This window comes from Phyllostomus hastatus, unplaced genomic scaffold, assembly GCF_019186645.2.
Source record: "Phyllostomus hastatus isolate PE091 unplaced genomic scaffold, TTU_PhHast_1.1 phas_scaffold_78, whole genome shotgun sequence".
NCBI classification, from domain to species: Eukaryota; Metazoa; Chordata; class Mammalia; order Chiroptera; family Phyllostomidae; genus Phyllostomus; species Phyllostomus hastatus.
The window spans coordinates 13,219,764-13,245,033 of record NW_025334041.1 but is presented as its reverse complement, the minus strand read 5'-3'; the positions used below and the strand labels follow the sequence as shown (position 1 = coordinate 13,245,033).

Sequence of the window (25,270 nt, the reverse complement as noted above, 5' to 3'; positions counted from 1 at the left end):
GCCTGCAACCCAGGCATGTACCCTGACTGGGAATCGAACCTGCGACACTTTGGTTCGCAGCCTGAGCTCAATCCACTGAGCTACACCAGCCAGGGCTTTAAATGTTTTCATTAAGAGCTAGAGCAGTGGTTCTAAACCAGGGGTCTGCACTCCACTTCCCCTGAATTAATTTGGTAAAGTCTGGAGACATCTGTGGTTGTCACAGTTGGGGACAGCGCAGTGCCAGCATCTAATGGATGGCAGGGGTGCTGCTAAACCCCCTGCTGTGAATAACGCAGCCCCCACAACAATGAGTTACCAGTGGAGACTGGGAAACCCCAGGTTAGATAACGTCCTGTTAGAATACAGTTGACAAGTGGATAAAATATGGTCTCTGCCTTCATGGAGTTTATAGTCTTCCAAATGGAGCAGGATAAGAAGACAAATAGCCATCCTACCAGGCAGCCTCCCTGTCTCCAGGCACTTCTCATAGTGGGTGCTCTTCAGGGTGAATGGAAGGAGGGTGAACCCCTTCCAGTGGTGGTGGTGGCGGGGGTGGGTGTTGGTTGTTCAAAAAAGGTGCTTTTCATTACTACTTATTTGCAACCCTAAGCTCCAAAGAGGCTAAGAAGGACCCTCAATGAGAAGGCATTTTAACCAGGCAGGTAATAGATAAAGATCGGGATCAGAAGGGCGTGGTATGCAGATAAAGAGCATAAAGAGGTCAGAAGGCCAAGGTGTGGAGGTGGGAAAGCACACATTTACTGGGAACTGTAAATGGGAGAAATCCATGTTGTGCTGAAAGTGTGGTTTGGGGTCTCAGGGAAGTCTTTAATGCTGAGCTGAGGGGTTGGAACCTGTACTTTCTGTGTGGAGAAGTGACCCTTTGTCCTCTGTCTCCCAAACCACCGGGAACCATGGTTACGCAACTTCCCCTTCACCCCTGCTCACATGGACACGTCACAGTCAGGCCAGGGGAAGGGCCTGCACATGCTCCACCCTCCCCACTCACCCCACCCATCCCCCAGGGTCTCCGTGCTCAGGAGAGACCAGAAGAAGCTGGGTCATTTCCACCAGGGCTCCTTAACTCTAAACCAGTTGGAACTGAGCTGCCCCTATCCCTCTCCTCCTCCTAGAAAAGCGTGCCTAAGGGCCCAGTTATTCTAGAGGCCATCCCACCCTGGACACGTGGCTGCTGGAAGAGGTATGAATGTGTGAGTGCATGAGTGGGGGGCGGGGACTCCTATCCATGGAGGGCTGTGATGTGCCTGCCCCTGCGGTAGGCACCTGACATGCAGCATCACCTTTAATCCACCCAACAACCCTGAGAGGTAGGTGCATTTAGCCTCATCATACAGATAAAGACATGATGAGAAACATGACATTAATTAAGGTCTCGCAGCTCTTTAGCAGCACATGTGGGATTCAGAGCCAGAACTACATGATGCTAAAGCCACAGAATGAGCCTCACCCTTTCTAACCAACCTGCGCATGGCAGTAACTCCAACAGTGACCTTGAGGGGAGATGCTGCCAACTGGGAGCTCATGGCTGCCTTGGTGATGGAGCGGGCAGCCCTGGTGCAGACCCAAGTGAGCTGAGACTGAGGTGACGTGGGCCAGCACTGTCCTATGTTGGGTTGCCAGAGCAAGGGTGGCAGCTGACTCCCATAATAACTCAAAGAGGTGCAGGGCACATCCCTGGCTGGTGGAGGGGCCTCGTCAGCTGGCAATGCTCTGGTCTTTGAGCTTTGAGAGTCTTATGGTTCTTGAGCGTTTGGCCCAGGAGAGTCATCAGGAGGTGAAGGAGGAGGAGGAAAGCTGCCAACTCCATGTCAGAGTTACCAAGTGCAGCCCTGGCTAAGGAGCAGTTTGGGTGGTCCAGAATTGGTGCCTTCCCAAAATGAAATGGAGAGGCCTGTGTTCCCAGCTGACTCCCACTGCTGCCCTAATCGGGCACCCCAGGTCTCTGCCTGGGCTTAGAGAGCTCATTAGTGAGCAAAGAAAGGAACTATCCCATCTGGGCAGATTGGACAGGAAGAGCAGGTGGGTAGGATGAGAAAAGCTAGAAGCCACCCCCTCTGAGGGAGTCCACAGGGCCAGCTCTAGACAAGGATCCTGAAGTGGGGTACAAGAGCTGAGGGTGCTGCTCCACCACTGTACCTTTGGCAACTCACGAATACCTTGCAGACAGATTTTAGTGCCTACAATTTAGAACCACCTAGACCTGGGTTCAGATCCTGGCTGTGACACTAACTAACTGTATGCCTTTGAATAAATTACTTGACCTCTCTGAACTTCATCCTCCTTATCACCAAAATGGCAGAAAATGTAGTTTCCTCCAAGGTCACTGTAAGTATTAAACAGCAAATATTCCTAGATGACTTGGTTCAGTGCCCTGTACATTGTAATCATTCAGCAGATGGTAGGTTGTATTACGGTGTCTTCCTCAGATGAATAATGCTTCAGGCTCCTCTCTATCTCAGCACAAGGCTGTTCTAATGACCCAGTGAGATCATCTACACACGTGGAAGTATGACTTCAGCTCCAAAGCACCACAGAGACAATGGCCAGTCTTCTAGGCAGGGACATGCCGCCTCTGCCCCCTCATCTTCTTCCCTGGGCTCAAGGAAATGCCCATTGGAACATCTACTAGGATGGGGCCACCAATGGGGGTAACCAAAACCAACTGTCACACAGGGACAGTTATTGGGGTGATAATTCTAATTCCAGAGCAATTACAGACCATGGGCAGCTGGCTTTCTGCACATACCTGACAACAGAGAAGAACCCACACTCATGTAAGGGGTTGGTGATCTGACCCTCGGACCCCTTGGAGTAGGGCAACAGCTTCATCGTCCTTTTATTTCTCATCTATTGGCCTTCCCTCCACCCCAACCCAGTTTTTCTTGTCTAAAACAGGGCTTTTCTTGACACATATTTGTTGGATAAATGATTTAACTTTTTTTTTGCCAGCAAATTGCTCTGGCATCCTGGAGAGCCAGGCTCAGAGCTATGTGTATGACCCTCCATGACCCCAGCTCTGGGAGGCTCTGGGGACCGCGGTGAGCAAGCAGCCCACAATGTCCAGCTATTTGTCTCATCAGACCTTCCAGCCTAGAAACTACAGTGAGCATCTCTGGAGAGAAGAGACCTCATGGGCTGTTTGCTGTTCCCTGCTTCTTGTGGGGCCAGCCCAGCAGGCTCACAGATGGCCCTTCTGAGTTTTACTCAAAGACAATGGACCCTCACAGAACAGAGCCGGGTGCAGAAATCTGGAAAGAACGATTGGGATGATCTGAAAATGTCTTCTTTTCAGCCTGCTGAAAGTTTGGCTTAGGTTTGGGTCAAAGGTCAGGTCAATGTTGAAATTCTCCCTCCTGGGTCACCCCCTGCAGAGAAGGGGGCCCTCTGGGTCTGCTTTGAGACAGCCATTGCCAGTATCCTGTCATCACTCCATCCTGTCCCTTAGGAGGCTGTGCTATGAATGTTTTGCTTCTCCTGATGTTAGCTGAGCCCTATGGTCACTGGCCCGTTATGGCCTACTGCCCGCCACATCTGTCTTTCTGTCCAGTTCGCCCAAGACAGTGTACCCATGTGTTCACCTTCCCATGTCCTGGCTCGTCTCTGTACTCACAACAGACTCAGCTGCTCCTTGGTTCTGAGAACTATGCCCAGCAGGGCTTGTCTGAGCTTCCCCTCCCTGTCCCCAGTAGAGGCGATAATGGAGAAAGTGCTGCACCTGTCTTGAGGACAGAACTGCCTGGTGATGCTGTTACCTGGAGCAGCCCTGCCCCCATCTGAACTAAAGACTTCTCTGGCAACAGGAGCTCCCCATGAACGTGATTCAACTCTCCAAGGTCAGTGGGAGCCACAGGAGCCTGGAATGAGGGGAGGGCAGCTGGGAAGGGATTCAAGAGCTATGCTGCTGAACTCTAACATGCCTGTGAGGGAGGGGTCTTTTGTCCATCTGCTGTACATTGTGATGTATTCTAAAGACCCGACTGCCACCTCCCTTCTGACTTATTCATGACTACTGGATATTCTTCCAAACCCAATAGCACAGTGGCCTCAGCCACTACCAGGCCTCAAGCATAGTGTAAGAGCTGGACTCTGGAGCCAGAGTGTGTGGGTTTGAACCCTGGCTCTGCTGTTTATTAGCTGTGTGGCCTCAGGTGAATTACTCAGCCTCTCTGCTTCCATTGCCTCAACCATAGAATAGGCTTGATAACAGGACCTCCCCTATTGGGTTGTTATAAGAATCAAATGAGTTAATATCTGGAAAGTGCTTATTTCAGCACCTACCATGCAGTGAGTATTTGTAAAATATAGTGAGTATTCAGGGATCCGACGTCTGTTTTTCCATAGGACAGTGGAGTAATTATTGGGCAGATGTTGTGAGCTCTCTGGATGGTGGGGTTGAAATTCACCTATAATATAATGGCAAGAAAAATCCCTTGGCATTCTCCATGCTAGAGAGATACAGCTGCAGGCCTTGGTTTCATCTGTTGTAAAATGGAAAACAAATAGAATCCTCCACATAGGATTTTTTAATTAAATTAAATAATCCAAGTGATGTTAGTAGCAGAGTCCCTGAAAAAATATTAAATAGATGTTCAGCTATCCTTATTAATATTACTATTGTTGTAGCTGAGAAAAAAAGGTAAGAATTGTTCTCAGATACCTGCCCTCCAGGGGACACTGGCAATGACTGGAGTCATTTTTGGTTGTTCTCGCTGGGGTTGCAACTGGTACCTAGGAGGGAGAGGCCAGGTGCTGCTAAATTGGCCCCACCATGTACAGTTCAGTTCCCTACAACAAAGGATTACACAGCCGCAAAGTGTTCTTAGTGCCAAGGTTGACCGTTGTAAGTCCCGTTATTGCCACAGGGCCCCATATCCCAGACCACTGTGTAAGCACTCTTAGAGCAGAAATACCTCTGAGCAGACTTTCCACTAGATTCACAGAGAAAAGAAGGACAGTGACTAGATTCACTGGGTTAACTTGAGGCTTTACAAATGCCAGCATCAGGGGATCCCATGGAAGCGGTGCTGACACCACACTGCGCTCCTGGAACGGCTGCTTTGTTGGGTTCTCCCTGAAGATAGCTGTAGGCTTCCCAGCTGTGGACTCTGGCTCAAAGGGCTTCTGCAGGCCAGACGCTCTCCCTTCCATAGCCTCCACAGCTGTGAATGGCCACATCGCCCCCCATGCGGTCACCCGGGCCAGAACCCTGGAAACTGGCCTCACTGGTTTGCTTTCTCTTGTCCCCCATATTCAGTCTGCCCTGCCAATTCACTGTTCAAGGGGTCACTCGTACCACCCACATCTCCCCATTCCCACTGCCATTGTCTTAGACTGGGCTTCCATGATCTCCCGGCCAAGCTACCCTAAGGGCTCCTAACAGTCTCTCTGCCTCCAGCCCCTTTCCACTCCAATCTCCCACCACCTTGCACCAAAAAACTTCTTCCCAAAACACAAATCACGTCACTCGCCTCCTTAAAATGCTTACAGCCTGAAGCACAGAGCATGAAATGCAAAGCCCTACACAATCTACCCTTGACCTGCTTCTCCAAATGCACCCAGCACTCCCCACACCTCAATTTCTTGCACTTCCCTAAACATGTTGTACTCAGTCAAGCCTCTGAGCTCCTCACACGCTGTTCCTGTGCCTAGACACTATGTCTAGCATCCTCTGTGGCCTGACTCAAGCTTCCCTTGAAGACAGTTCAAGCATCGCTTCCTCTAGAAAAGACTCCCTGGACCTCTCCCCAGGAAGCTGTGTTTGGAGCTTTCTTCTCCACTTCCACAGCACCTTGTGCACTTTTTTTTTATCCAGCTTTATAATCTTGGGTGTTTTCATCTGATTCTTCCACTAAACCATCAGCTCCTTGAGGTCAGGCACTATAATCATTTTTGTTTACCAGCACCTAGTACACTGTCTTGCACATAGTAGATGATTTTTCAGTTTGGGATGTTAATGGCATCCTTGATGGGATGAATAACTATTGGGAGTGTGACCAGTATATAGTTGATGAATTAACTGAAAGAATGAGTTAATACGGATGTCATGCACTCTACTAAATGTCTACTCTCCACTTCTTTGGTTTATTTATCAAGTACCTACTATGTGCCAATCACTCTACAAATCTAAGAATTTAGAGAGGAATAAGTCTTAGTTGCTTCCTTGTGAATCTTGTAGCCTGGCCAAGAACACAGATCCATGAATTAATCCCTCCTCCCCTCACCCCTTCAATAAATGTCACCACCATGAGTACAAACAAATCTGTTTTCCATTATTAAAAAATGTTAAGGGTTTTTTTCCACATTCATCTCTTTCACTTACCTACCTCATTCAACCCAGCAGAAGGTGCCATTGAATGAACCTCTAAATCATAATATCTTTTATCTTTATCTGTCCTTCACCTTCATCTTTATTGCCACTATTGTGATCAAAGCCAGAATCTTCCTCTTTGACTCATTGGTCTCCCTGCTTCTAGCCTTGCCCTTTATAATGCATTCTTCCCATTAATTGTAGCCCGAGTCATCTTTTTAACCATGTAAACAAGAACATGATGTTACTTGCATTCTTAACATTTCTTACTTCCCTTCATACTCTTACCATGCCTACCAGAATCATTGCTTCTCAATACTTTCCTCTTCTTTTGATAGAGTTTTGCGTGCATACCCTTGTCATAGCTTCTTGGTGGGAAGCTTGGTGTACTTCCCCACCCCTTGACTTTGAAACTAGCCATGTAAATCCTTTGACCAATGGGATGTTAGCAGATATTTTGTAAGTAGAGGCTTGAAATATTTTTGCACAATTTGGCATGCCTCTCTCTTCCTATGAGATGCTATGTCTTAATAGCTCCCAATCCAAGGAAAATATGGGCAGAGACTTGTGAAGCAGATTTGAACTCAACCTGAAGCCTGGAGCCAAGCCCCGCCAACCCACACACCTGCAAATAGAGCAGCCCCATGGCTGTTCAACCTGTGCAGTCATACATGGCTCCTTGCTCAGAAGGGCCCTATGCTTGATTTTATGGCTGTCCTATTATTATTTTTAAATTCATAATATTTTTTTATCAAGGGCCTCCATATTTTCATGTTGTACTGGACAACAAATTATGTAGGTGGTAATCAAGAACAATAAATGTTTGTTGTTACAAGCTACTGAGTTTTACATGGTTTTGCTTATATTCTTTCTTCATAGTATCTATCAACTTTTGAAATTACTTAGTTCACTTGGTTGCTTGTTTACCACTGCCTCCTCCAAATGGAACATAAATTCCATAACAGCGAGCCCCTAGTTTGTCTTGTGTGTCTTAGTATACCCAGGACCTGATGCACCAGGGGCTTTCAAAACTACTTGTTGAATAAACAGGTGGAGAGCTTCCATGGCTTCTAGAATCAGACTGTCAGAGTTCTATGGATGAAAGTGTTGGTTCCACCCAAAGGAAGAAGTTTTATGAAGCAACGCTCAAGATTGTTCATATCCCTCACTCAGTCTTTCCTAACTTTTCTTTATTCAGAATTCCCAGTGAAATCAACAACCCTTATAAAATGTAGTCGGAGGAAAGAAAGAAGAGCTTTTTTTCTCAGGCCACTCTGAGAATAAGTTCATTTGTTCAAGGTGGGGGTGGGGCAGAGACTATTCACTGTCCCCCTGGATTCATTCTTTCTATTAATTTTAATAACAATGCCCAGAGTTTTATCTCAGCTTGCCTCTTTCACAGCTAGTTGTGCCATGTGAATCACTGCAGCCAATGAGATATGAGAAGAGAAAATTGTACAACAACATCCACTTTACAGACTTGCTGTAAGCATGCAAAGAGCTGGCATTGCACAGAAAGTGTTCAGAGCAGTGTCTGACTCAGAGTGAGCACTTAATAAATGTTGGCCACTGTCATCATTACTGTGGGAACTTTCAGTTTTGCACTCACTGCAGAAGGATTGATCGTGAATCTTCCACTGTTCTTATAACCATGTGGTATCATGAGGTTTTTGTTGATTCAGGGGTTGTTTGTTTATTAGTGTCTAGCAGAGTTTGTTATGTTTGAGAATATATTGCAATGGACCAAGACACTCATCAAGTGCCTCTCCTGTCATATTCCACTGCCCATGAGCAAAGGTATCCCAGGGGTCTTGGAAAACCCATTCCAGCTCAGTCAGATCTGATGATCGTGCTCTGTGCTCACTATGAGGCTTTCCCCAGCACAGGCATGTCCAAGGGCATTTACAGGCTCAATAGAAGTGCCAGAAGTGTGTGTGCTTTTTAGCAATAACTAGTTCCCATTTACATTTCCAAAGCACTGTGCTAGAAAACTAGGGCCAGTTATGAAAGAGAAAGAGGACTTCCGGCCAAGATGGAGGTGTAGGTCGACATACTGGGCCTCCTCACACAACCAAAAGAAGGACAGCAATAAATTAAAAAAACAAAAAACAACCAGAACTCACAGAAAATCGAACTATATGGAAGTCTAACAACCAAGGAGTTAAAGGAGAAACATTCATTCAGACCTGTAGGAGGGGTGGAGATGGGCAGCCAGGTAGAGAGGACTTGCAGCAAGGCAGCGCAGCTGGAGGACTGGGTGAGGCAGTGGGTTGCAGACTGGGCAGTCCCACATCATGTGCAGATAAATTGGGAGGAACAACTGGGGAGCAAGACAGACTGCATAACCCAGGGTTCCACCACCAGGAAATAAAGCTTCAAAGTCTCTGACTGAAAACACCTGTGGGGGTTGAGGCGGCAGGAAAGACACCTAACCTCACAGGAGAGTCCATCGGAGAGACCCACAGGGTCCTAGAATGTACACAAACCCACCCACCTGGGAATTAGCACCAGAAGGGCCCAATTTGCTTGTGGGTAGCGGGCAAAGTGACTGAAATCCGGCAGAGAGAAGAGCAAGCAGCACTGTACCCTCTCAGACCCCTCCCCCACATACAGTGTCACAACACAGAGATGTGGGTTGCCCACCCTGGTGAACATCTAAGGTTCCACCCCTTACTATATAACAGGCATGCCAAGACAAAAAAGAATGGCCCAAGTGAAAGAACAGATCAAAGTTCCAGAAAAAATACAACTAGGTGATGAAGAGATAGCCAACCTATCAGATGCACAGTTCAAAATACTGGTAATCAGGATGCTCATAGAGTTGGTTGAATATGGTCACAAAATAGAGGAAAAAGTGAAGACTATGAAAAGTGAAATAAAGAAAAATGTACAGGGAACCAATGGTGATGGGAAGGAAACTGGGACTCAAATCAACAGTTTGGACCAGAAAGAAAAAATAGTCAACCAGAACAGAATGAAGAAACAAGAATTCAAAATAAAGGAGGAGAGGCTTGGGAACATACAGTACATCTTTAAACATTCCAACATCTGAATCATAGGGGTACCAGAAGGAGAAGAGGAAAAACAAGAAATTGAAAACATTTGAAAACATAATGAAGAATAACTTCCCCAATCTGGCAAAGGAAATAGATTTTCAGGAACTGCAAGAAGCTCAGAGAGTCCCAAAGAAGTTGGACTCATGAAAGCACACACCAAGGTACATCATAATTACATTAGCTGAGATTAAAGATAAGGAGAGAATCTTAAAAGCAGCAAGAGAGAAGCAGGTGGTTACCTACAAAGGAGTGCCCATAAGACTATCAGCTGATTTCTCAAAAGAAGCCTTGCAGGCAAGAAGGGGCTGCAAAGATGTATTCCAAGTCATGAAAGGCAAGGACCTGCATTCAAGATGACTCGATCCAGCAAAGCTATCATTTAGAATAGAAGGGCAAATAAAGTGCTTCCCAGATAAGGTTAAGTTAAAGGAGTTCATCATCACCCAGCCACTATTATATGAAATGTTAAAGGGACTTATTTAAGAAAAAATGATCAAAACTATGAACAGTAAAATAACAACAAAGTCACAGCTATTAACAACCCAAGCTAAACAAAAACAAAAATGGACAAAGCAAACAACTAGGACAGGAACAGAATCACAGAAATGAAGATCACATGGAGGGTTATCAGCAGGGGACGGGGATAGAGGGGGAAAAGGCTCAGAGAATAAGTAGCATAAATGGTAAGTAGAAAATAGACAGGGGGAGGTTAAGAGTAGTATAGGAAATGTAGAAGCCAAAGAACGTATATGTACGACCCATGGACATGAACTAAAGGGGATATTAGGGGGAATGCGGTGGGAGGAGGTGTGCAGGGCAGAGGGGAATAAAGGGGGGAAATGGGGCAACTATAATAGCATAATCAATAAAATATATATTTTTAAAAAAGAAAAGAAAAAGAGAGACAGAACAAAATATTTCCCCTGGAAAGTATGTGATTCTGAGATCATGTTGTTTATTCATGCCCCTTTCTCGTGTCTTTCTGGTGTGGCCAAGTAATACAGAGCTTGTAGTTTGAGCACATGACCTTCACCTCTCCATCTGGATAATGTTGGGCAAGCCACAGTCTTATCAAGTGTTCAAGCGGGGAATGGTAATAGCCACCTCATACAATTGTGGTGTATTTAGGGAGTAAAGGAGATGAATGCAATGTGTTTACAATGGCATCTGGATCCCAGTGGGCTGCCATGGTTATTACTGTGGATAGTCCAGAACTAACTGGGCCCAAGTCATCCCTGCCACATAACTTTCAACAGAGCTTCCCGATGATAGAGCTGGTTCTGCAAATCACCCACCCACAGAGAATAAGTAGCATAAATGGTAACAGCATAAATGGTCAAGAGACCGAGTTGGCAAATAACTTCCATTCTCCCAGAGAGACTTCAATTTCCTATTATCCTGGTCCATTAAGGAATTCCTAATTTCCTCCTACCCTTAGTGTTCAGCATTTTCAACCACATTCCACAAATAGAACATGTTCTGTCTTCTTTTAGCCCAGTCCTTCCCAGCCAGGACATCTTTTCAAGGAAATTTCCCATCCATTTCATTGCATTTTCCAGTTTAGAGCCTGTTCGTAGCCTTGGGAATCACACCCTCCACTGGCTCCTAATCATAGGTGACTCTCTGGGAACAGGCCTCACAGAGGGGCTCTGACATGTCTCTTGGGGTGAGATGTGGACTCAGCACATTTTCAGCAGGGAGGAAATTCCCTCCGAGCTGCATAGGCCGATGGCAAAGGTTCATGGGAAAATGCTTGGCATGAGCAGACTCAGGGGGTTCCTCAACTCTGAAGGGGCAGGAGCAGAGCTCGTGAGAAAATAGGATAAGATTTAGGTCTCAGCCTCACTCTGCCCCCTCTACCCGCCCCCACCCTCACCCCCAGGCAATTTAGATATTCATACCCTTCCCTGAGTTTTCTCCCAGAGAGCAGCAAAAAGAAGTGAGAACCACAAGAATGCAGCAAGCTCAGGCTAGACCAAAAACAAAAACACAACCAAAAAGTCTCTCCTGTGGCCCCATTACAGAGAGCTTACCTCTTGGCCAGCCTGAAAATATCTATAGTAATACAATTCAGAAGTTGGTCATCTTTGGTCTTTGTTATTCAATCAATAACAGTTTTCCATTTTAAGCAGATGCACTACTCTCCTAAAAACAATGATCAGTGTTTTAAAAATAAATGAAGAATATTCCTCCATTGCACATAACCCAACATCCCAAAAAAAGCGAGTGGAATCGGTCTACACCGAGCCAGGATGGAAGTGCAAGTACATGGGTCCCAGCGGGTCTCCCGGCGTTCTCCTAGTGCAATAATGAAGGCATTAAATTACCAGGTCAGAGGCCCCAATTCACAAAGAAATAATATCAGTTTATTATTTCTAATCTTATTAAGTTAGAAAATAGTCTCGAGATGTACTGTCATCCCAGAAAGGCGAAAGTATTGATTGTGTGAAGCTGCGTTCATGGATTATTCAAGGAGCCGGATTTCATTTAATTTCTGTAATTTTTAAAGGATTTTAAATTTTCTATAAAGCGAATAATCCTAAATTATTCCTATAAATAATGTAGATATATGGTCAGACTTACTTAGTACTTACCAGTTACATACTGTACCTTGTGAGTTAGAGAGAAAAAATGATTCCTTTTAATCCTGTTTTCCCAATCCCCAGTGTCTTCCTCGAGGCAAATAGGCCTTTAAAAAAATATATGGCAATTTAAAAAGATAAATATGGGCATTATCAATAAAGGACTGGTGACAACCCATTGACACTGTCATTTTCTAGTAATTCTATTACGTCTAAAGCTGAAACCTCAATACCCAATGATTTGAAATTATGACTGCAAGGAGAGCACACAGCCAGGCGTCACAGAGAGCACCTGACCCTGCCTGCGCCTCACTCTCTCCTGCCCACTGGCAAAGCTCTGCTAAGAGCAGGGCCACAAGAAGCTCCACTCTCCCCAGCCACAAACCATGTTCTACCCACACACTCTAGAAAGGTGGCCCCATGTCCCCAGGCTCTGGTGAGCAGGAAAACCCAGCAACGAGTGCCAACAGCTCAATCCAACATTCAGTGAACACTTGCTATGTGTCAAGACCCAAGCTGGGCTCTGAGGGATGCGAGATTAACCAGATCTCATTTCCTTCCTTCAAAAAGTTTCCAATTGGATGTATGTCTAGATAGTGAGAGGCTCAGGAAAGTGATGTCCAGACTGGGAAAGGGCCTCTTCTCCTTGAGTGGAGAGTGGCAGAGAGAAAAAGTCACCACCCTGTAGACCACACCACAATCACAGCATTGTGTTGAGTATTCTTCTTTTCTTGTGCATAGGCATTCATTTTTCATTCACTGGGCAGCTAGTCCATACCTGCTATGGACCAGGTCCTTCTCCAGGCATCAGGAGGACAGCAATCAGTGAGACCCAGCTTGGGCCCGTGAGGGGCTTGCAGTCTACTGAAGGACACAGTGAAAGCCAGCAAAAGCTTCGCAGCATGATATGCTGTGTAAGAATGCACACTTGGCACTATGGGATTGAGGAAGGCCATCTGGGGCAGGTGACATCTACAGCTCCAAACGGGATGATACCACAGGCAGGGGAAGTGTGAATGGGGTGCGGCATTCCAGACAGAGAGGAATAGCACACGCAAAGGCCCAGAGATGGGAGTGAGATGACAGGGGACTCTGGAAGCCTCCAGTGGCCCATGGTTAGTGCATGTACAAGGAGAAGAGAGAGGAACACGGGTCCCACTCCTGAGAGGCCTCACATCTTGCATGCTGGGCTACAGCGTTGGCATCATTGTTGACGTGCCTGGGGGCCATCCTCAGCTCTGTCTCCTCCACCAGTATACCGTCCTTGGCCAGATCTCCTAGGTCAAAAAATCCAGTGGACAGTCTCTTCTTGTCTCTCCCTCGCATCCCCTCCACGTTGCTCGTTAGACTTTTCTCATCTCTGTTCCCAAGATTTTGTGAGCAATAGGCCAAGTGGCTTCACACAATTAATGAGACTGGAGTTACCGATCCAAACTCGAGACTCATGCTCTCAAGAATGTTTCCTCTTGGGATATTTATTAGCTCAGAAGACATGTGTGGGCAGAGCATGTTATTTAGTGACCTGTAATGCCTGAATAATGATCACAATAAATCAGACCTCATTATTATGTGCGGGAGAGCCGGATGGCCCAACTGGCTAGGTAATGAGGTCTAATTTAATGCCCTTGTATTATTCTCCACATATTTGCTGGGAAGTCAGGGGCAGGGGGTAGTAGTTCTCATAGGTCCAAGTGCCCTGGTTGTGCAGCAGTTACATAGGGAGGTGAATGGCCCAAGCACATGTTAGGAGTCAGGGAAACAGTGGGATTGCAGTGCTCTGTCCCTCTGAGTGGGTTACAGCCAAGGTCTGGTTCTCTTACCCACTTCAACAGGAAGAGCTAATAGCCAGAGTTAACTATACAAAAATAGCAACACCCTAGGATCTACTTCTTAGGAGTAAAGTCAAGTCACAGTAATAGGAAACACCAGAACAGAGAAGTCAGCATCTCCGTGGAAAGAAATATAATTGTCAGAGGGCTTACTTCATCAGCCGTGCTTCTCACACCGGTCTGTGACAGAGTCAGCTCAGAGCGTCAGAGCCAGGGGAGGTGGCTCTCAGTCCAGCCTTCCTTGAATGGGACCAGCCCTGACTTATGTCTTGCTATGAGGGGCCTTTTGCTATAGCAACCCATCAGTGTGGTTTTTAATTCTCTGTGCACAGCCTTTCCTCATTGATCACTAACGTCATTAGTTTGGGCCCATCCTATACACCAGTCAATGGAGTGATCAATTTTAACCATATGAAACACAAAAATTTACTCTTAAAGAATCCAGAGACTGAGATCATTTGTCTTTTGCCCACCAAAGTGTAAATCTTTTCTTGCTACTGGTTTCTTGTTGGGCAGCAGACATAAAGAAGGAGCCAGACAGAGACCTTTGTGCAGGTGGCCCTGTCCAGGTCCCTATGGGGCTATCATCTATGAACCCCCCGCCATTCGATGGCGGTGACAAAGTGTACTATCTGTATGTGACATCAGGTTCCAGGCAGACTGCAAGGCTCAGCCCTCCTGTAAGCAACAGCTCCCTCACTCACCTCTTTGTCACTTGTCAGTCCTCTCACTTCCATCCGTGGAACCTGGTTAAACCCAGCGGAGCAGGCTGTAACACAATGTTTAGGGATCATGTAGGGCAGTCTGACCCCCACATCCAAAGCACTGTTTAGACAAGCCCTCCTTGTCCTCCCTGGCTGCAAAATAACAGGGTTCTCTTGTATTTTTTGGAGCAACAGCTTGTGGATTTGTTCCAGAGAAAAATGCTTTGGGCTTTAATAAAATTCTTAGATCTGCCTTTCTCTTGGGATATCCAAGCTCATAATCAAACAGGAAGCCTTTTAATAATACCAACATTTTGATGCAAAATGCATATGATGCAAAATGATCATTCATTCCATGTATAGGATGACAACTACCAGAAGAAACTCAGGCGTGTTTAAAGCACTCAGAAAACAGGGAGAGAACATTTTTCCCCTTCAAAAATCTTTGGTATTGCAGGTCATCTAGCCGCAGTTTTAACTAAATATGGTGGGTTTGTGGAACATTAGCTGAATCTTCAGGGAGGAGCTCAGTGTGAGCTGGGCTACCAAGACAGACACTTTCTTAATTAGAAGCCAAAACAGTGAGATGGAGAGGTGGGGACTAGTTAGGTGGGATCTGTCTGGGTTCAAAGAGGCCACAATGAGGTGAAAATTGACCACAGTCAAAATCACCCTTGAAAATGACTCAAGACAGTGCCGTTGGAGATGGACATACTGCTTCTCAGCAGCAAAAGTCAACCCAGCTCGATTTTCTCTGGCATTGAAATAGGTGGCTGTGTCTTCACTTGAGCTTGAATTTAAGGACAAGTTGGTATGAAGAATGTGTGTCCATAAACACTTGAATGACACAGAGTGGAAGAGGAGGCTGAGGCTGTGAGGGGACAGGAAGACTGAAGTCATCTCCAAGAACAGCCAAGTCACCTTCAAGAACACGTCACACACAGTGGTTCTCCACTGTTAGTTCTCAACAGAACCAACAGAGGCTGGTTAAAGGACAGACTGATGGGTCCACTGCCAGGATTTCTGATTGAAAGGGTCTGAGATGGGCCTGAGAACTTGCATTCCTAGCAATGCTGCTGCTGGTCCTGTGGACACGGTCCCTCAGAGAACCATTGCTTTAGGTCAGTGCTTTTTTGCAGGACGGGTGGGAGGGCTTCTGAGTAGCCAGGAGGCACTCAATACATTTGTAACCACACTTCCATTCTCTCCAGTCCCAGGGCAGTCACTCTTCATTCTGTTATTGGCCAGTTTTCCTAGGCTGAGGATGAATGTATGATGCCCTTCGTCATGTCAAAAGAATTCAATCCTTAATTCCTTGCTGGTATTGGCCTGCAGTTTTCTCCACTATTTTATCAACAGTGCCTATATGTACTGAACACTTAATATTCTAACATTTAGGGTAATGCCCATCTTTCGTTTCTTTAAGTCAGGCATAGTCAAGTGTGTACATTTTGTTGGAAATTACCCATCAAAACCTACCCTCAGAGAAAGAAGCCACAGCACAGTAATAACACGTCATGGAATACGCTCAGCTCAAGATAGACAGTTGGGTAGAGCATTTTCAATATGGCGCACGAACCATTCGCTGGCATATGATAGAATTCAGAGCACACAGTAGATGCACATATTAATCAAGTGCATGTGTGCGTGCAAGTGTGTATGTGTGTGTAAAGTACTGCAGAGACAAGTAGTGTTTCGACACATCAGTGCTTCACCGGTAGGACCTAAATATTTGATTCATGCCATGAGCACACAGTTGAAATTACATAAATCGTGTCTGTGATGTATTCTTTTGAATGTGTTTTACTGTCAGTGGGAGACATCGAGGTTACATTATACAGTAAGAAAAAGGAGAAACGCAGATATCTGCCTCCCAGCTAGTTCCCCGGCATTAGAAGGTGACACAAAGCACTCTTCCACGTGCAGTGAGCTAATTAAAGACAATTTACGCAGTGGGAGGAAAAAGGGTCTAAACAAACTTACTTAACTTATGGCCCCACCAGGACGAGAAGAGCCCCCTTCCCAGAGTTCAGAACTCCCAAACCTATAGAAATGTTCGAAGTCTATTTTCATCTTTTATGTTGAAACATCTAAGACATTTTGGTTCAGGATAAGAGTTTTGGGCTTAACTGAATTTTTTTAATAGTTCATGCATATTCACTTTTTATATCGCTCCAATCTTATTAACTGTAACTGATCATTATAGTTTTTTTAAGATGCAGAAATTTTTTTCCTGATATTTGAAAGTAGAAATATTTCCTTGTGTCTGTCTTTCAGTTTTCCATATCTGAGGCTTGGGGAGGGGGGTTGCTATGCCAGATCACACCATACACACGGTGACTATTTCCACAAAGATTGTCCCCTAGGTGTATAGTAGCTTCGGGAAAAGCATCCTTGCAAATTCAGTCCCATCTCAGGGCTGCAAAATGATGCACCTATTAGGAGATCCAATTATTAGGGAAAGACTTGGGAAGGTCCTACAATGATAATCTGAGGGTAATCCATCCCTACTTCTTTCATTCCTATCGTCCCCTCCCTTCGAAGCTGGGAACCTACCGCGAGTTTCTGTGAAAGCAGACTTTCTTCCTCCTCTTCACAGAGTATTGTAACCAGTGTGCCACAACATCCCTTCTTTCTCTCTCTATTTTTCTCCCTCCCATTCTGTAATTAAAATCTCCAGCATGTAAATGCTTTCTATTGTTTCCAGCTTTGCATGGATAAAAGCTGTCTAATTCTGGGATAGACCTAATTACATACTCCATGCTGCACTCTGTGCCAGTTAGAAGCTTTTCCAAGAATTGCACAGTCTTGGGTTCTGACATTTCCCAGCTGAATATCCACAAGTCGTGTTGGCTCCTGATTGCCCAGAGACATGTCAATATCGCCAGGCTGCAAGGATGTGATGCGTGTAGAACACTTGGTGCGCCCTGAGTGATCCACAGCTCGGAATTCTTCTTCTACTCCAGATGTTAGTTTACATTGAAGATTGCTGAGGACCTGTGGTTCTTGTTTCCTTCTCCCTCTGTCATAAACACCATTCTCCATTTCCTGTGGGATGTTTCTAGGCCTATTTCCTTATCTCTTTTTTCAGGAGCCCCAAAGTAATGTCTGTGTTTTTCAAAGTCATGCTCACTACTACATCAGAAGAATCCAGCTATCTCCATGGTTTAACAAATTTCTCACTTAACATCACGGCCCAATGAGACTGTTCCTGATTGGAAGGCTTCCCTCCACAGAAAGATTCTGAGATCCAGGCTCTTTTCATCTTGTGGTTCGGCATCTTCATTAGGCAACTCCCACTGTTGTTGGAGAAATCATTTCTACACTACCCAGAGGAAGGGGCAGTGAGCACGCAGAACCTTGCCTGGAAGTGGTACAAATCGTGGCCACTCATGTTGCACCGCCTGAGCCTGGTCACACAGCCGCCCAGTTGCAATGGAGGCTGAACGTGCAGTCAGCTGCATAAGCCCAGGAGAAGAGGGAGCGTCTGCCACAGTGGCTTTTACAGCCTTGGGACGTCTTCTCACTGGTGGACAACAGAGATGGAAAGGAAACATGGCTGACATGCTACCTAGAGCCTTTTATGCCTCATTCTCTAACTTCTTGGTAAAGGGAATCCTCGCCTGTTCACAGGAAGAGTCTTCTAAGAAAACAGAGAAAAGAAAAAAAACATGACAAAACAAATTACCAAGAAATCATAGCTCCTTTGTTACCATTGGCATGTGTGTGTACATGTAAAACAACCCAGCAGATATGACAGGAAGGTAAGGATTCACTGTGATGAGTGAATCCTGGTTTCCATTCATTGTTTTAATGATCTTTCATTGCTTTTTAGAGGGAGAGGGGGTGAAAGAGAGAAACATTGATATGAGAGAGAAAAGTCAATCAGTTTTACTGATTGTGGCTCAGTGGACTGAGTGCCTGCCTGTAAATCAAAGGGTCACTGGTTCGATTCCCAGTCTAGGGCACATGCCTAGGATGCAGAGATGGAACAGGTAGCCCACAAAATTTCCACTTCTTAAGGACACAGCCAGGGCTGCCATTTGGCTCCACACCTGCCAAGTCACCTGTCCCTGCTCCTGGGTGTCACAGGGGGGGCTCATCTAGTAGTTTGATTTTGCTGCGTTGAACCAAGCGATTTTTCTTTCAGTGTCAGTCCAACCATGGTGTGGACCCAGGCACGCACCGATGCACATGGAGCACAGACGACAGAACCTGGAGAACTATGTGAAACTCTTTAATGGCTCTGCGTGACACGAGGAGCCCAGAGCAGTGACAATCACCTAGGTCCTGGAGGGATTTGATTCTTATGGTAAACCCTGGGACAGCTTTTTCCTACTCTTCTGTTTTTAGTCTAACTTTATCTTGTTTGCTTTTACAGACACTAGAGGCTGGAAACCTTTAACATTGAGAAAGAGTTCTCAGATTTGGTTTGCTCACAGTTCAGCGAGATTTGCCCATCTAAACTGAATCGAGGAACCCTGTGGAGGGAAGGCATCTGGAAGCTGGGAGAAGGCACCATCACCTCTTCCTCCCAGACCACAACACAAGGCCAAGGGAATGGAGATGAGTCAAGGAAAGTTCTGTGTTGTTACTGTTAAGCCTGGTTTCCATTCATTTTTTTAATCCTCTTTCATTGCTTTTTAGAGAGGGGGGGCGGGCAAGAGAGAAACACTGATATGAGAGAGAAACATCAATCAGTTTTACTGATTGTGGCTCAGTGGGCTGAGTGCCTGCCTGTAAATCAAAGGGTCACTGGTTCGATTCCCAGTCTAGGGAACATGCCTAGGTTGCAGGCCAAGTCTCCAGTAGGGGGCCCCCAAGAGGCAACCACACATTGATGTTTCCTTCTCTTTCTCCCTCCCACGCCCTCTCTAAAAATAAATAAATAAATTCTAAATTCTGAAAAAAAATCAGTTGCCTTCCACATGGACCCCACAGGGGTGGGATTGAACCTGCAACCTAGATATGCACCTTGATCGAACAGCCTTGGACGGCACTTCAACCAGCTGAGCCTCTGGCCAGGGACTGGTTTCCTTCCTGGTTTCCCTTCTTCTGTGACCCCTGAGAAGGGCTGTCATATGTGAGTTCACTCCTTATCCCTAAAGTAGAATAAACAGGATCCCAGACGTGACTGGAGTTCTGAGGGAGTTCTTCTCTCACTCACTGGTCTGAAGGGCCACAGCCTTCAGCCTTCCTGAGAGATGTTGTACGGCTTAGGTGAAAGGCCTCACCGGAGGCCCACAGTCCCCTTGGGGGCGAAGCACCTGGGCCGCTTGTATGCTTCTTGGGGTTCCAGTGCCTCGTGCTATTTGAATCTTTGGAAAGATGTTCCAAGACATTATTACAACACTCTGCAATTGACCAGGTCAAGGTCCATTTGAGGATTTGTTAGTCTTCCTCTTTGCTTCTGTGTTTTGCTCCCTGGCCTCTCTCTCCTCTTCCTTTCACCCATTAATATCTTCACAGCCAACTGGCAGGAAGAAGAAGTGAAAGGAGCTGTCTCCTTCCTTCAGTGAAGGGAGAAGGGCCTCCTCCACACCTTCCTTGATATTCTCTCCTGGGAGATGTTTTATTCCAAGTGGATCATGAAGGTCTTCGTTCGCAATCAACACCCAAGTGCCTATAAAGCAGCAGTAAGAATTAGAGTTTTGTCATCAGTGATGAATAGAAGGGCAATTAGGGAATTTCAAGAAGCGCTCCGATCTGGTGGAGGTCACACCCCCAAAAGCAGACAGGGTCAACGGGGTCATAAAGAGTGAAGCCGCCAGTGGAACCTGGGGCAAACTGAGGAGCACCTGCCGCCTTCGAGGGGGCCCCGCTCCCCGGCCCTGGTTGGTGGCTGCCAGGCCCAGGGGGCCCAGTGTCGTCAGATCTACCGGTTTTCAAGAGAAGTGTGGAATAAATATTCCTATACGAATTGTCCTTATTCTACAATAATGAAAATTCATTTATACTCTTAAAAATATGTTGCTGGCCTGATCAAACACATTTGATGGTGGCTGCCCAAGGGGCCTCTGGTGTTTCATCTCCACAAATGATTGAGAGTCAGCTATTATTAATAATATTCTTCTTGAGGAGCTCCTACCCTTGGTGACAACATGGATGGAACTGGAAAGCATTATGTTGAGTGAAATAAGCCAGCGGTGAAAGACAAATACCATATGATCTCACCTTTAAAGGAACCCAAACAACAAAATAAACAAATAAGCAATATATAACCAAAGACATTGAAATAGAGAACAGGCTGACAGTGACCAGAGCGGAGAGGGGAGGGAATTTCAGGGGAAAAGGGGAAGGGTTTACAGAAACAACTACAAAGGACACATGGACAAAAACAAGAAGGGGTGGAAATCGGAAGGAGCTGGGGAGGGCTGGGTGGGTGGGCTGGGATGGGAGTAAAAGACAGAAAACTGTGCTTGAACAACAATTAAAATTAAAAAAATAATGCTCTTCTTGTCCACGGGGACAATTCCAAGTCATAGGATTTCCATCTGCTAAATAAAGCAATCCACAATCAGAATTTATCACTAGACACACAGATAAACAAAATAAATTCAATCTACAGTGAGAAGTAAGAAGCTACAGGCCTACATGTCTTGCACTTCCTCTAAAAGTATGACCTTTTCTCAACATTTCAAATTAGGCAACATACTAGATATAATTTTCACTGAAAAATGAACATCTTAGAAGGCCACTGAACTACAATGCCATTGAACTACACATGTTAAAAATGGTTAAAATGGTCATTTTCATGTTGTGTGCATTTTCCAGCTATTTAGAAAATAAACAGATAAATAAATATCATCCAGCGTCAAGATTCTGGGTTTGGGAATCCAGACCACAGACAGTGCTAATCAGCAACCTCGGGCAGGAATGGAGTATTTCACTCAACGAGACCTCCAGAAAGATCTGTTGATTGATTAGGGAAGGAAGAATTGCTTGCTTAAATACAGCCTCGGGTGGAAAGGCAGAGAAGATGTCAGGAAAAGCGCTGAAAACCTGAAACAAAACCAAAGTCCTGGAAACAGCCTGGGTAACCAAGCAGACAGGCCCGCCTGGCATGGATGACAAGCCAGGACCCGCCCATGACCAGTTCCCGTGACAGACAGACCAGACTTCCCACAGCGGACATTGATAGACATGCCGGCGTCTGCAAGTCCCTTCAGCCAAAGCCCTGGGCCAGACTAGCCCTCGAAAGGTGAAATTTTAGAATTATTTCACACGCAAAAGCCTAAGCTACTGGTCACATCTTCTTTATGAGAAAGGACTGTACACCCATCAGATCCATACTCCCCAGGCTGGGAACCACTAGTATAAGTTAATTGGCCTGAATTCACAGTTACTGGACAGTCATAGCACATCAGCAGATTTCGTGGTCACATTTAAAAAATTTCTTTTTAATTAAAGACTTTAATAATCCAGGTTTTTAGTGTCGCAGGTTCGATTCCCAGCCAGGGTACATGCCTGGGTTGCAGGCCATGACCCCCACCCAGCAACCGCACATTGATGCGGAAACATTGATGTTTCTTTCTCTCTCTCTTTCTCCCTCCCTTCCCTCTCTAAAAATAAATAAATAAAATCTAAAAAAAATAATAATCCAGGTTTTAATAGGCTGAATTTCTTCATATCTACAGAGGGGAAAAGTAGAGGAAAAAATTTAAAATAGTACCAGGGAGATTGACAGGTTTTAATCAGCAGACATTCCAGATAACTCAGTTGATGGTTTCCCATCTCTTTGGCAGAGGAAGGTGAAATCAAGCACACAAAACAATCCAATTCTCCCTGCCCTTGTGAAACCTGCCTCTAAATATTTTATGTATGTAGGTATGTATGTATGTATCCATGCATGTATGTATATATATGTATGTATGTATGTATGTATTGGAAAATGTTCTCCCTTAATTCTTGTTCCCAGTTCCCTTTAATTGCTATAGAGTTTGAGAGTCTGGGAAGGTGGGGGCTCTGGTTCCGGCGCAGTCAGTGACACCAGCTGACATTGTATCAGCTCCTATTCACCTGAGCTTCTGGACCCTCCAAAGGTCAACAAGACTTGTACAAACTCTTCCGCTCTTCTTCTTGGTTGAGGCCATTATGAAAGCACTTCTCTCTCCCTTAAAACCCCCTGATGGGGGCTTTCAAAATATGTAATTAGTAATAACTGTAATGGCAATTTTTTAAATTTTGCAAAAATGTACAAAATACAGAATAATCACATGAAAGTAGAAAATAGCATCCGCCCAAAAAATAAATGCATAGAAAAAATATGAGAAGTATGCTAAAATATTTATAGCAATTGTCCTACATCATGGGAAATTTTATAATCTTCTTTCGACAGCAAATCAAATTAAATGTCATTTAACTTTACAAAGAGGTTTTTCTTCTATTATTAGGAAAGCAAAATATGGAAATGAAGTAAGAGCAGTTAGAGTTTTATTGGGTTCAACTTTTCTATGCTGAGAATTGATTCCTTTTATAATAAAAATGTATTTTATAGTTTACACATTTTTAATTTATGAAGCAGTTAGGGCATGCTTGTCACCTGGCCTCGGTCATCCGTAGGGGAGAAAGGGACAGGATATTATGAACTCACTGTCCCCACGTCCCTGTTGCTCACTGGAGTGTGGAGTCAGCTCCGGGCCGCACGTCTCTCTGGGGAACGCGTGATCAGAACATTTCCTTCTACCGTTTTTGAAAGCCAAGTTTCTGATTTACATGGGGTGGGGGCGGGGTATTGGGTGGTGGGGGGAGTTGACCATATCACATTTTCACATTTCCATCTATCATAATTTAGATCTTTACATTTCTCGAGTTGGTGATTGATAGCCTCCAAACACATAAACACTCTCCTCTCCACCTGTACAAAATGCACCAGGGACTTGGTGCTCATAAAGGCGGGATCAAGGTGAGAGTGAATCAAAGTCAAAAACTCACTCCTTAGCAGAGGTAAGGCCCCAGATCGTCTGTGGCCAAAGAAGGTGACAGTTTCTGGATGCTGTTAGTTTGCAGCAAATTGAAGTTTTGTAGTCTTATCTATTACCAGAAAAGCCCTCCAAAAAAAAAAAAAATGGAGCCGATCGGGGAGAAAGCAGGAGCCCCACCGTCTCATTTTTAACTAGGACCAGCTGAGAAGTGAAGGCAAGCACCACACAAACCATCTTATGTCTGCCAGTTCATTTCCTGGCCCCAAAAGGGGGAAAAAAAAAACCCTCGTGTTTCCTCTCATGCAGGCCAAACATGGCAAAGCACCAGGGGAATTTTGAATGGAATCAATTGCACTTGTTACTAACTGAGTTTTCTTTTATTCTTATATTACCAAGGGCTGGATACTCAGCTGCAAGCAATTATAATGAAGAGTTACTGAGTAATGGTTTCCAGATTGCTCCATGATGGGGCATTAATTGAAAGGGACAATTTAAGAGCTTAGGCCATGTAAATACATTTCTTATTCTGTCAGATTGAGAAATTTCTGGATGCAAAAGGCTGAAATGCTCAGAACTGATAAAGACTTAATAGTGCCCATTTAAACCAGTATTTGCAAAATCAGTTTCATGTCTTTAAGAGAATATAAAATAGTGAACCTGTGAGCTTGTTCATTCAATCAGAAAAATATTCAAAATAGCATTTTGCATGCCACACTCATAGGCATAGACGTGATATAAAATGTGACTTGATTACCCTGTTTCATTACAAGGCCAGTGAAGCTTTCAAGTAAACTTTTATTTTTCAGGTGGCATGGTGTTATAATACACATTAAGTTCCCTCTCTGTCTCTGTCTCTCTCTTTATATATGTCTTATAAATATTTATAGTAAAATAATATATTTATATTAGAATTTGAAACGGCATTTAAAGCACATAAGTGAGTTTAAGTGTGTAATGCTCCATGATGGGGCATTAATTGAGAAGGACAATTTTAATTAAATTTTAATTTAATTTAGTTAGAATTTAAAATTTGAACCATTTTCAACAGATTTGCATGCATGTGAACATGGACCTCTGCAGAAATGAACGGCCATGTCCATATCAGAAAGCTTCATTTTCATCTTTTGTAAAGTGGACTTTTATTTCCCTGGGCCCTATTAAACAGAAACATTTTCAAGGAGGTTCTCTGATAAGTCACATCAAGGACGAGTATCAAAGAAAGACAAGTAGAAGAGAGGAAGAGAGTTAGTAAGGCCAATCAAGAAAAAAAAAGTACCCCTCTAAAATAAAAGTAATACCAGCTTTTAAGGTGTCATTTCAGATTTCTGCATTAGCACGAGTTTCATTTCTGGGAAAGAATGAAGGGAGGAGGGAAGAAGGCAGGAAAGGAAGGACAGAAAGGGAAGGATGGATACATACATACATACATACATACACGCATAGAAATAGACGCAGATATCTTTTAAGAGCCACATTTTAAGTCGAAGGTGAAAGGAGCTGTGAGATGGCCGCCACCACTCTTTCTCATTCCATTTTCTAAATCTGAACTGCCATTTGAGAACTGAACTTTCACCCTTCCTTCTGCCTGGAGCCTGTCTCTCCCCTGGCTGGGTCAGTGCGGAGGAGCTGCACTGCTGATGGTGGACTTCCGCTGGAGCCTTGACTCAAACGGGTCATAGAGGGCAGAGGAAAGAGGTTGTCAAGCCAGGTAAACTGAGCATATCCAATCCAAAAGAATGGGGGGATGTCTTCATTATTGTTGTGGTTACTACATTACCCACTGTCACTCATTCAGTCAACAAGCTATGGTGTACTTTTCCCTCACCTATCTCTGCAAATGCTGGCTACGCCAAAAGCCAGGATGA

General features: G+C 44.9%; 1 long non-coding RNA gene across 1 annotated transcript; it reads left to right on the top strand.

The window, feature by feature from the left end:
- Positions 1-1,048: 1,048 nt before the first annotated feature.
- Positions 1,049-19,124, top strand: LOC123811046. The gene is made up of 4 exons (XR_006784340.1): positions 1,049-1,183; positions 3,690-3,836; positions 18,632-18,768; positions 18,863-19,124. It is a non-coding gene; the product is annotated as an uncharacterized LOC123811046 (long non-coding RNA).
- The last annotated feature ends 6,146 nt before the right edge of the window (positions 19,125-25,270 follow it).